We start from the raw sequence: 11,400 nt of genomic DNA, 5'->3' as shown, positions 1-11,400 counted from the left end.
TCTAAATTATTCCATTCCTTTTTTACTCACAATTTGTACAGTGTCCCAACTTTTTTGGAATCGGGTTTGTAATATATACACACATATATAGTAAAAAGTCACTAAAGCTGTCAAATAAATGTAATGGATTAAAAGGTACAGTCTTTTCATCTAAGTTGTAGTGTATAAAAAAGTTTATATCGTCTGACTTTTTCAAATCCAAACTTGCAAAGCTGCATGTCAAGATTCTGAGAAATACAAACTAGTCATAAAATAGTCCAAAAATGAAAGAAAATTAAAAAGAGAGATCAAACGTTATGGATTGAAATCCATTACATTGCATGATGCCAGATCATGGTTTTCATTTGTGGCAGGTCTTTGCATGAATATCAGCCATTGAGAACATCACTCATGTGCCTCCACTTGCGCAGCCCTGACCTGTCATCAGGAATGGGGCTGTTAGCACAGCAATGAACAAGCCTTAATGGTTGTCCCCATTCACAAGTAATGTTTAAAGCCAGCAATCACTGCTTGACGTAAAACGCTTTTTAAACGTGTGTGGGATGGGGGGGTGTGGGGTGATATTGGAACAAGTGTGTGCATGTGTGTGTCCACATGACATGCGTCCCTGTTTCTGTTTGTGTGTTCCCATTCATTGCACCTTTGCTGATGAACTGTCAGCTCCCTCGCAGCTTACACTTTCTGCAGAGGTCAATACAAAAAGTCAAGTGTGATGGATGCTTCCTTCACAAAATGTATGACCCTCGACCCCTCATGTAACAAGGCCAGACCCAAATAACATTAAAAGTCCATCCAGTGCGGGCGTAAATGTTTCTCATTATAGAACAATTGGTTTCTTGGTCCAATAATCGCAAATAGGGATCAGGACAGGGATTTGGGCAATTCATCAAGTCTTCTCCTCTCATGCATATTAAGGAATAATCAGATGGAGGCTGTCACTCCATTCATATTCATGTAGTAAGATTGAGAAATACTGAGGAGATGGTCATTTGAATTTCAATAACATGTCAGATGTTTTAAATCTGAGAATTAAAATTTCAGATGAAACCTTTTCCTATGACCTCATTTGACAGTTCATTCAGATCCCAGAGAATACATTCCCAGCCGTTCACTGAAACCATCAGTGACCTGTCAAAAACACAGCGTGATGCCTCACCTTTTACCCGCTAACTTTGAAATCATTCACCAGTCTGAGGATGATTAGTGAGTATGTGTGTGTGTGTGTGTGTGTGTGTGTGTCTGTGTGTGTGTGTGTGTGTGTGTGTGTGTGTGTGTGTGTGTGTGTGTGTGTGTGTGTGTGTGTGTGTGTGTGTGTGTGAGAAAGAGAGAATGAGCAAGATGGATAGAGAGAGAAGGGGGTGGGGCATTCAGTAAGAATTCCCCTCTGGAGTGACAGGAAATCAATGTGGAAGTGCAGCAGATTATGCTCCAAACCTGGTTGCTGCTGAAGTATCATCACCTTACCACTGACCTTTAGGGCTGTGGGACACACACACACACACACGCAGGTGCACTACGATACACGAACTATTGAATATCTCTTATTTACAGACCAACATACAGATAGAAAGATTTTGTTGGTTTAACTCTACTTTGGTGGCTTTGCATTGACTTAAACATGCATTCCCAGTTGACCTAAATATTGCATACATACATAATGCTAGTGAAATAATGAAATAAAAGAGCAGTCCCTACTTGGTCCATAACACGTGCATGCCTCCTACTGGATACGCTCCTTCTCACAAGATGACACATTAATGACACGAAAAAAAATTAATTACACAAAAAAACTATTTATTAATATATAACATCATCAAAGAATCACTTTGCCACTTGTATGAGAAAGGGATCGCTTGTGGTGATGAAACCACAGAGGAATATCAACTAAACTTCTGTGAACCATTTCAGCGTCTTTCAGCTCGTTGTTCGGTGTCCTAGCCCGTTTTGGGTCACTCTCACTGATCTCATCGGGCAGATTGCTGCTGCAGCAGGCAAACCCACTGCACACTACCTTTTCAGCACTTAATGACCGACAGACACGCTTAGCAACTAGCCGGTGAACATTGTGGAGTATTTTGCAGCTAAAGGTCCAGATATTTTTCTTAGGAGTTGGTGGAAAGCTAAATAGAAAACAGAGCTAAAAGAGAGTGACTTTTGAACTTACATTCATCAGGTGGCCAAAAACAAGAATCCAATTGAATGATTATGTTGCTCTGATACTGTTGGATGTGCAAAAATGCAAATATGAGGTATCAAGTTCGCCACTTTAACTTAATATTGGATAATATGTCGATGTTTTGGCAGCATTTTAGCAATTTAGTGATCACTGAAAATGTCTAGTGTTCCTGTATTTATTACCATTATTCATGTTTATTTTCTTAGTTGTGCTAAACTTTAGATTATGGTCCTTTTGATAACATGCACCTGAAGGCACTATATATTAATTCATAGTAATATTAACCCTTCTGGTCAAATTTGCAATTCTTTATCAGTCAGCTCAGTACAGTAAAAAAATTGTCAGGAAAAGAGATGTGGTGAACTACCTGCCACAAATACTTTATTTATTCAACCAGGCAGTCTGATGAGGGATCAAATATCATGTTTTCATGTTATTTTCTTCAGTGGCTTGGAGACTTACTGATGTCCCACAGGTTGACCAACAAGCGACATTATTTTAGCTCACACTGAATGCAGCTGCAGGACCACCAGTTTTATCCCTAATCAGACAAGCCATCCCCAATCAGCTGGTTTAAATTCCAAATTTGTCCCCAAATGTTTGAAAATAATTCAGGAACACACACACACGGTAGAAACTCCTTCCCCTAGGGGACTGACTGATTTCTACAGCCCTCAGAGAAGAGATGGCTAGACCAACAGCTGAGACCCCACTGATTATAGTCCAGAGAGGCAGCAGGGGACAATCACACGTGTGTGTTTGTGTGTGTGTGTGTGTGTGTGTGTGTGTGTGTGTGTGTGTGTGTGTGTGTGTGTATAGAGGTTACAGACATCTGGCAGCTGTATACCATAGCTCTGAGGTTTAAGTGACAGGTTGGGGGCTGAACTGATAGGCTGGAGGAGGAGAAAGATGGAGGGATTTGATAGCAGGATGCTGGGGCGTGGAGAGGAGAATGATATGAGATGATGCAACATTGGTGGGGGGAAGGTGAGGAGGGAGGAAGAAACAATAGATACTGTTAGAGGGTGAAGGGCAAGAAAAAGGACGGCAGACACAGGCTGCTATCTCAGTCTGTTACAGTAATCTTGATATGTGTTACTCAATATATCTATAATGTTTAGTGTTTTTTATAGTTTGAACAGTTTGGATGTTAGAGAGCAATTAGACTGATAGATATTTCATACATTGTGTGGGTGGTTTTTAAGACCTTTTAATTTGCCATGATAAAACAGGTAAAGAGAACAGAAAACAGACTAAAAAGAAAGAACAAATGAAAGAAAAAAGATCAATTAAAACCCATTTGGTGGGATAGCATGGGATGACCCTCCTTTCCCATTCTATTAAAAAATAGTCATTGTATATTAACCTACATAAAGTATACAAAAAAGTTTCAGATGTTTTACAGTGTATGCATATCTGAAATCAGGACGTAATTATTCATTGGATTTGTGATTTTATTGCACAACACGCATTGATTAAACAGCTGCCAATATTTAATAGATTAAAATCAAACTGGCAACATCAGCTTGAAAGCTTGATTTACTGGCAAAGCGTATGTTTTGTGTAAAGTGCATTCACAGGTTCATTTGCAGGTTAATGAAGGTTCAAATACAGGTTAAATCAGGATAATGCTGTTTCTGCATGATAATGCTGTTTCTGCAGTGTGTGTGTGTGTGTATATGTGTTTGTGTGTGTGTGTGCGTACGCATGTGTGAGCGTGTGCGTGTGTGTGTGTTTGTGTGTTGCCTGCTGGCCCTTATACATACAATGTGTGTTTTTGTGTGTGTTGGCTCAGCCTTAGACCAGATGGCCTGTGTTTTACCTTCTCTTCGTCACACATCATGTGATTATGACTCCAGGTAATCCGTGCAATTATTAACAACACAGAGTTGTGTGGTCTGAATTAAATATAGAGACACAGCATCGTGGAAACACCAGCAGGGTGTGTGTTCCCCACAGAGATACTGTAAAGGTGAACCGTATGTGATGGAAAAGAGTGATAGATTTATTTTTAGGACATAATAGATAACATACATACATACATTTTAGAAAGATAGAGCACATTAGGATTGCTCTCACATTCCAAGTATCCACAAAGGCAAATAAGCTACATCTGTGAGAGAACTATGCACTAAGTGCTGGAGTGAAAACTTGCCATCTGTTAAATACCAGCTAAGCAATTTCAAACCCAACACCCAGTATGCACGTGCAATTCACGTAGTGTTGTTTCTTGTTTTTCTTTTCTTAAAACAAAAACAAAAATTCAGTTTTTGAAACTGTTAAGTTGAAAACGTCACGTATAAATTTTTAAAAGTGCAACATTTGTGCTGGAAAATATGATGCTGGCCTCTTGAGAGGAGGTCTGCAGCCATTGAAAAGCGTAGAACTTTTGGGGTTTATTTCATATCAGTGTTTGTGAAGGCACCACTGCCCCACTATTTGACCAGCCTGTCATCTCTCCAGATGGCCGCTCCAACGTTGGCTCAGTGTTTGGCTTCCCATTCTGCAGAGGGCTGCGATTGCTGTGAAAGGTAAATTACTTAGACGGACATTATGACAAGCAATCAATTTATTTAGACTGGGGACATATTCAAACTATTTTCATGCATTTCTCTGTTTTTGTGCAACTTGGATATGGGCTCTGAATTAATATTAGCCAATTTCACTTGAGATTGCTAGATACTTAGTGATTGACAACTCCAGAAAAAAAACTACACAGTAAACACACTCACAACCCAGCAAAAAGTGTGCAACTGTTAGCGTCAAAGTACACGTTCATCCACTTTTCCACAGCTATTTTTGAACTTTGTTAGATAACATAAGGTGGAAAATGAGAGCACACATGGCAATCGTGGAAATAAATGAATCATTTGAACCCATGACCTTTAATGTAACTGGTGCATTCATCAACTTTCCAACAGGACATCAGTGTTGTTTTCCTTCAACTCAAATTTACACGATTTAGTTTCTCTGTGTAACTTAATAAAGGTTTTGACACGTGTATTGTTTTGTCATGTCAGGATTCAGTGATGTGCAGTTTTAACACAGACACGCAGTACGTGTCACAATGAAGTGTGTGTGTGACCTTGACCAACCACCAGGCTGATGGATTGCACACAGCTCTTCATCCCAGAGCAGTGGACACTGAGCCAGCTCAGCCTCAATGACACCATACACACACACACACACACACACCCTTAAAATACACAAAACCAAAAATAAATTACAGTGCAAATGAGCAATCAACTGACACCTCAGCTGTTACAGTACACCTCGACCTGCTAGTGATAATGTTTTTTTAAAAGTCAAACCGAAAGCTTTTTTTGTGCAGTGACTCAACTCTCATTCTACAGTAAGATCCATTCTTTAGCCCATTGTAAATGAGTTGATAATTATGGTACTGTCCCTTTAAGTCCCCATCTAATTCTTTTATCTGAAGCACTTGGGGCTGCACATTTTCTGGAAAGCTGTGATAAATATAAAGTCATTACTAATATTTATCTTATAATGAGAAGCTCAGTAATTTGTTGTTAAACAAGTCTCCCCACCATCTCTACACCTGCCATGAACTGCTTAGCCAGCCTCCTCTCACATTTCTTAGTGCTGCAGTACTTCTGCAGGATTTTCTAAAAACTATTCCTCTGGGCAACAGAGAGCCTACTGTCAGTGGCTACATATGTGGCTCAGAAAGACATATTTCTTTTTCATAATAGAACTGAAGTTTAAAATGACAGCCACCTCTACAGACAAGTAATCAAGTAATCTGAACAATAAAATTCTCTTATGATTGCATCCAGTACTTGCTGGTAATGGCAGCAAACTGAGTCTGGGTAATCTGCATACATCTAATATTGTTGTTGCACTTTTATAGCTATCCCTCTATACCTTCAATATCTCTGTGTGTTAGCTGTGATAACAACCCATCCATCTTATTTGAGTTAACCCTTCTTTTGCAGATGCTCACCTCAAGAGTCTTTGAGCAAAATAATACCTGGTGACCTCTGCTCCTTTCTGTACATTTAAATAATTGCAGTCTTGTGGGCGTGTTTCAGTGCAACCTTAGTCCCCAGTCCAAGGCTGATTCTGCTCAACTGTGTCAGAGCCAAAGATGTTACACAAGAATCTGTCTTCCCACACACACAGTAATTTATTTCCCTCGCTTCTTTTGCTGTTTGGATACACAAAGCTGGTCAACTGCTTCCCCTCTAATTCCATTCATAAATATGCAGTTGAGGACACTTTTGCACCAATGTGAACTTCTGGTGTCCATTTTTCCACATAACTAATTATAACACTATTGTAAGGATGTTTTACTTTGCACCCATTCTGACAATGTATTTCTGGCTAGCGGATGATGTGCAAACTGTTTAAAATCCACCTCCACCTGCCTTTTCTGTAGAGATTCAGATAAATAGATTTATACAGTACCTATTCGTCTCAGTGTCAAAGCTGTCCTTTTCGAGTTGCATCTCGGATAGGAAAGTGAAAGGTTTGGTGAGATATGGAGACAGAGAGATATGATTATTACACCAAGCTCTTCACTTTTTCATTCATGGCTGTCTGAGTCAGACAAACCAGTTGACCATGAGGTCAGACAGCTTTCTCTTCCAGCTTGTATATAAAGATGGGTTTCACTAAACCATGAAATTCAACCAGGAGAGACTTTGTTGCAGATATGTAAAGGTTTATTTACACATTACTAACATGAAATGTACAGAGTCTTTGGAGATTAGACTCCATCATTATAAAATATTTTTTAAAGGGGTAGAGAAGCCAAGACATATCCCCCAATGGAGTCTAGACACTGGTAGTGGTGGTGAAGGAGCCCAAAGACTGGACCGAAAGAGTCAATGGGAGCGGTCTGCCGGAGGAAGACCCAGGGTGTCATGGGTGATGATGACTGGAGGTGGAAGGGGAGGTGGAGGGTTGCACTCTTTGCCTGAAAGGACAGCTGACAGCAGCAGAGTGAGAAAAAGAATCAAAACAGGGATGTAATACTGTGATTGGCTACTGAATACACAGCTGATTCCGATTGATTTAACTGAAAAGTGAAAACATCCTTGAACTAGCTGATCACGTTTAGTAAGAGAGAGAGGTGATTAAGTTTAGAACTCTTTCTGAAATAATTTATGCTGAGCTTCATTAGTTTAAGCTAGGGAACTTCTTTATGTTAAATGGGTAATCTAACCCAATCTGCCTCTGTCAGGGGTAGCTGATGCATGGTAAAACATCATAACATGCTGACTCTGTGATCTCAGTTACAGTAGATGTTGTGGTTTTCAGGACAGGGTTGCTGAAAGACATATGTGATCATACTCACCAGCCAACATGTTCCTCCTTACTTACTTTTGACAAGCCCAAACAATCCCCTATGAAAACAACTTATCAGCAGCCATCAGACGCCACGTCTTGGCAATTAAGTTCCTGGTTGAATGACCAGCAAGAATGGAAAGTTGACATGTTTTCGTTTTCAAATATGTGGGTTTATTGTTTATTATCACAGGTGGAATTGATTCCAACATAAAATAGATGCCTCTTTCTTGAAAACTTTGTATAATTTACACTTTCATGAAATTCAGTGTTCATTCCACAGCAGAAAACCGAAAGAAGAAATAGTTTTGGACACGCTAGCAACATGGCCCCAGGGATGGCACTGCTGGTCCTCTGCTTTGTCCACCACTTAGGTCCAGAAATATATGTCTTTAGTGGCCCAAATTGTTGAATTTCCAATTTGGCAATCCCCATTTGTTGTTTCTAGCTAAATGTTTCTATAGGGATGTGTGTTTTGTGTTTGAGATTTTTTTATGTCAATTTTTCTTATTTCTAATACTTTGATTTTTCATCATATATCTGCAAAACTGATATTCCCATCAGTCTCAGATGCACTTTGTGTTCAGTGCTCATTAGCAATTTTTGCACAATAATATACTACACTAAGGACACCTGGGAGAGGGAGAAAATGGTGAAAATTACACCTGCTAAACATCAGCATGTTAGTGTTGTCATTACGTCCATGTTAGCATGCTGCATCCAGATTTAGCTCAAAGCATTGATTTGCCAGAGTACAGCCTCACAGAGCTGCTAGCGTGGCTCTGGACTCTTTCCTATTACTGACTTTTATTCACAAAGTCCTGAACGACCGGCACTTAGGGAGAGGTGTGAACGGTAAACAATCACCATGAATCTCCATTGCTAATGACATGCTCATTAATTTTCCATGCTTGTGTTTATCTGGAGGCTTTTTAGTTTTTGTTTTTAACTCTTTGACACAACAGTGATGGCAAACACAGAGCAAGGGCTGTATGAAATATATATACAATGAAAGTAAATATACATTAAAGAGAAATGACGGAACTAAAATAAACTCAGCCGAAGCATAAAAAACAGCTCAGTTCTTAAGTGAAGTGAGATGTTACAGTACATTTCCACAGGCTAGATAAGTAAAACAAGATGACAAAGTCTATTCCCTTGTTCAGAGTAGATGGATGAAACCCTGTCAGCAAATTAGCAACTATGTGGCAGCTTTCACACAGGCATGTTTTCACTCCCGTCCCCTGTCACAGTGGCCTGAGAGGGTTGGAGGGAGGTGAGACTTTCTCCACACTACTCTTTTGACCTCCGCCTCTCACGGTTTTAATGACTGCCAGCACACAAACTCTGGGTCACGGACCATGGTGAAAGTTTTGATAAAGATGTCTTCATGTGAGTCACTACCACCTATCATTTCAATATGATTTAAATGGAATTGTCTGTTGCTTAGGTTTGAATGAGCAAACAGCCCTTTTTTATGTTTTATGAAGACCTTATGGGGGCAATTCAAAATGTGTTCATGAAACAGTTATTGGAAAAAAAATCTTGTTATGATATAAAAACAGACTTTGGGAAAAAGAACAAATTTAAATAAAAGCTGCTAAATTGAAATAAAGTGGCCAGAACTAAATTCTTATTGTGATAAGAAACAAGATAAAATTAAGAGTCCAGTAGGCTCAAAACCAACTCTTCTTAAAGGTGCCCTGCCACACGTATTTCATTACATTTATGGTAATGTCTGATCTTCGACCATGGACTGTTCAACATTTTTTGTGGAAAAATGCCCAGTGGAACTTTGGTGGAACTGCAACCAATTATTTGGTTTAGTGTCTGTGTCCATGACCCACAAACTGAGCGGGAGACGTGAATGAACTGTTATCACTAAAAAATGTGTCTGCTCATGGGAAAGAAAGAAGTGCTGAGTTTTTAATCAAACATGGACTTCTAAGTATTTATCAACTGAAGTCAAAGGTTTTATGGAGAACAGATGGCTGTGTTAAAGGATTATAATTTGAATCTCTACTACAATACTAAACACGCAGAGAAATACAACTTGACTTATGCAGAGTGGGCACGGCCATCTGTAGCTTTGCTAGTTAAGCTGCAATTGCAACAAGGCTTTGTGAAATCCCACAATTCGCCAAAAACATTACGCTATTTCCGAAGGGGATTTTTTTTTAAAGTGAGACTCTGTTGCGCTAATATGCCTAGAGAAAAAAAGAGACATTGGAGAATGTGCCGCCTGACATAAAATTAATATTGAGCAGAATTGAGTTTAGCCCTCCACAACAGCCTCTGTTTCTCATGTGGCACCTTGTGAAAATGAATTGTCCATCCCTTCCATAGGATAACGTATGTAGGAGACTGGCTAAATTAATTCACATACATCTTATTAGCTAGCTGCTAGTCTGGGCGTTGAACATTAGGGTCTAACCCATTTATGGAGTCAAAACACGTGATTTGGCCTTGATTTGCATTATAAATGTTGTTTATATTTGTGAAGAAAAGAAGGATGGCCCTCAGAACTTACAATGTGGTACTTTCACTTTCAGTTGATTAAAAATGTTTAATTGGATGGCCTCAACAAAAATTGCACATCATACCTTTCTAAGGGTCTTAAATGCCATGACATGTGTCATGTTGTTATTACATGTGTATAAATGTTTATAGATATTTATACATTTGTACAGATTTGCATGTTTTCTTTAATTAAAAACAAAAAAGTTTTGGATTTGTGACCGCCTGTCCTATTTTCACTACATGGAAGAGATCCCCCTGCCCTGTTGTAGTTTTTATTTTTATTTTTTAAATAAACTATTTACTTTTACTTGACGTATTTTTGAGATAGGTATTTAAACTTGTAATTGAGTATATGTCCTCAAAAGTATTGGTACTTTTACTTAGAACGTACTTAGTACTTTTTCCACCTTTGGTAATAAGTATAAATCTAAAAAAGAGAGCTTGTTAGAGAAGGTTGAGCCAGCATGAAGTTACAGTGAATGTCCGCAGCATGGTGTGGGGGATCAAGATGCTGTTTGACCACTGACAAGCACTTCAGTTGAAGTATACTGGAACCTTTAGATTACTTTAACATATTCAAGGTTATAAACATATGTATCAATAGAAAATGAAAATACCACTCCAAGTAACAAAGAAATGTAGGAAATGTATCTTAGGTTTGCTCACAAGCTCAAATGTTCTTGATGGATGGAAAGTCAGGCTGAAACTCTTGAAATAGCTTTCTGACTTCAAATTGATAGTTTTAGTAACTTTAGTAACTCATTCCCTCAAAACGACTTCTGAATTCATTTTTATTCAAGGTGCACACAGCAACAGAAAACAGTCTAGCTGCTCTGGGAGGGAGTTGTTTATTCTCACATGCACTGATTATCCTTGTACAAAATTAACAACATATGCAAAATCATAAATCAGATGACATTTACCAATTACATCTTTTCCACCCCAGCTGTGACTGGCTCCTCACAGGATGACACCATTAATGGGAACTGCACTCCCATAAATTCTGACTTTTGGGTCTTGGTAAATTATCACCACATTTTTCTGCTTCTTGCTGCACCTACGCTGTTGGAGGAAAGCTACATCACTCTAATGCCTCTTGCAAATACAACTCTACACACTGTTTGTTTCACACCCATATGGTGTTCTGATCAGGCCAACCGTGGCTCTAAACTGTGACTATGAAAACAGCAGACATGTTTACAGAATATGTTGAAATGCCCTTAAGCGAAGGTAATTGGATGTAGCTATGTTGTTATTTTCAATCCTCAAAGAGGCAGACAACATTGAGAAACCAGGTCATAGATTATTGTAGTGTAAAGTTGATTGGCATCTTCTCTCAACTTTCGGAGGGTATTTATATTTTCTCCTGGCTACTGAAGCTAAGTTTCTCCACA

The 11,400-nt window shown here is 39.0% G+C and overlaps 1 long non-coding RNA gene across 1 annotated transcript in view; it reads right to left on the bottom strand.

The window, feature by feature from the left end:
• The window catches only part of LOC117944972, a 12,923-nt gene extending 2,784 nt beyond the window's left edge, over positions 1–10,139 (bottom strand). Inside the window, exons 1-2 of the long non-coding RNA XR_004656715.1 lie at positions 9,908–10,139; positions 9,774–9,781 (exon numbers count right to left, since the gene is read on the bottom strand). This is a non-coding gene — a long non-coding RNA (uncharacterized LOC117944972). The remainder of the gene's footprint in view (positions 1–9,773; positions 9,782–9,907) is intronic.
• Positions 10,140–11,400: the final 1,261 nt, after the last annotated feature.

The sequence above is a fragment of the Etheostoma cragini genome, chromosome 5, assembly GCF_013103735.1.
Source record: "Etheostoma cragini isolate CJK2018 chromosome 5, CSU_Ecrag_1.0, whole genome shotgun sequence".
NCBI classification, from domain to species: Eukaryota; Metazoa; Chordata; class Actinopteri; order Perciformes; family Percidae; genus Etheostoma; species Etheostoma cragini.
This window is presented reverse-complemented; position numbering and strand designations above follow the sequence as displayed.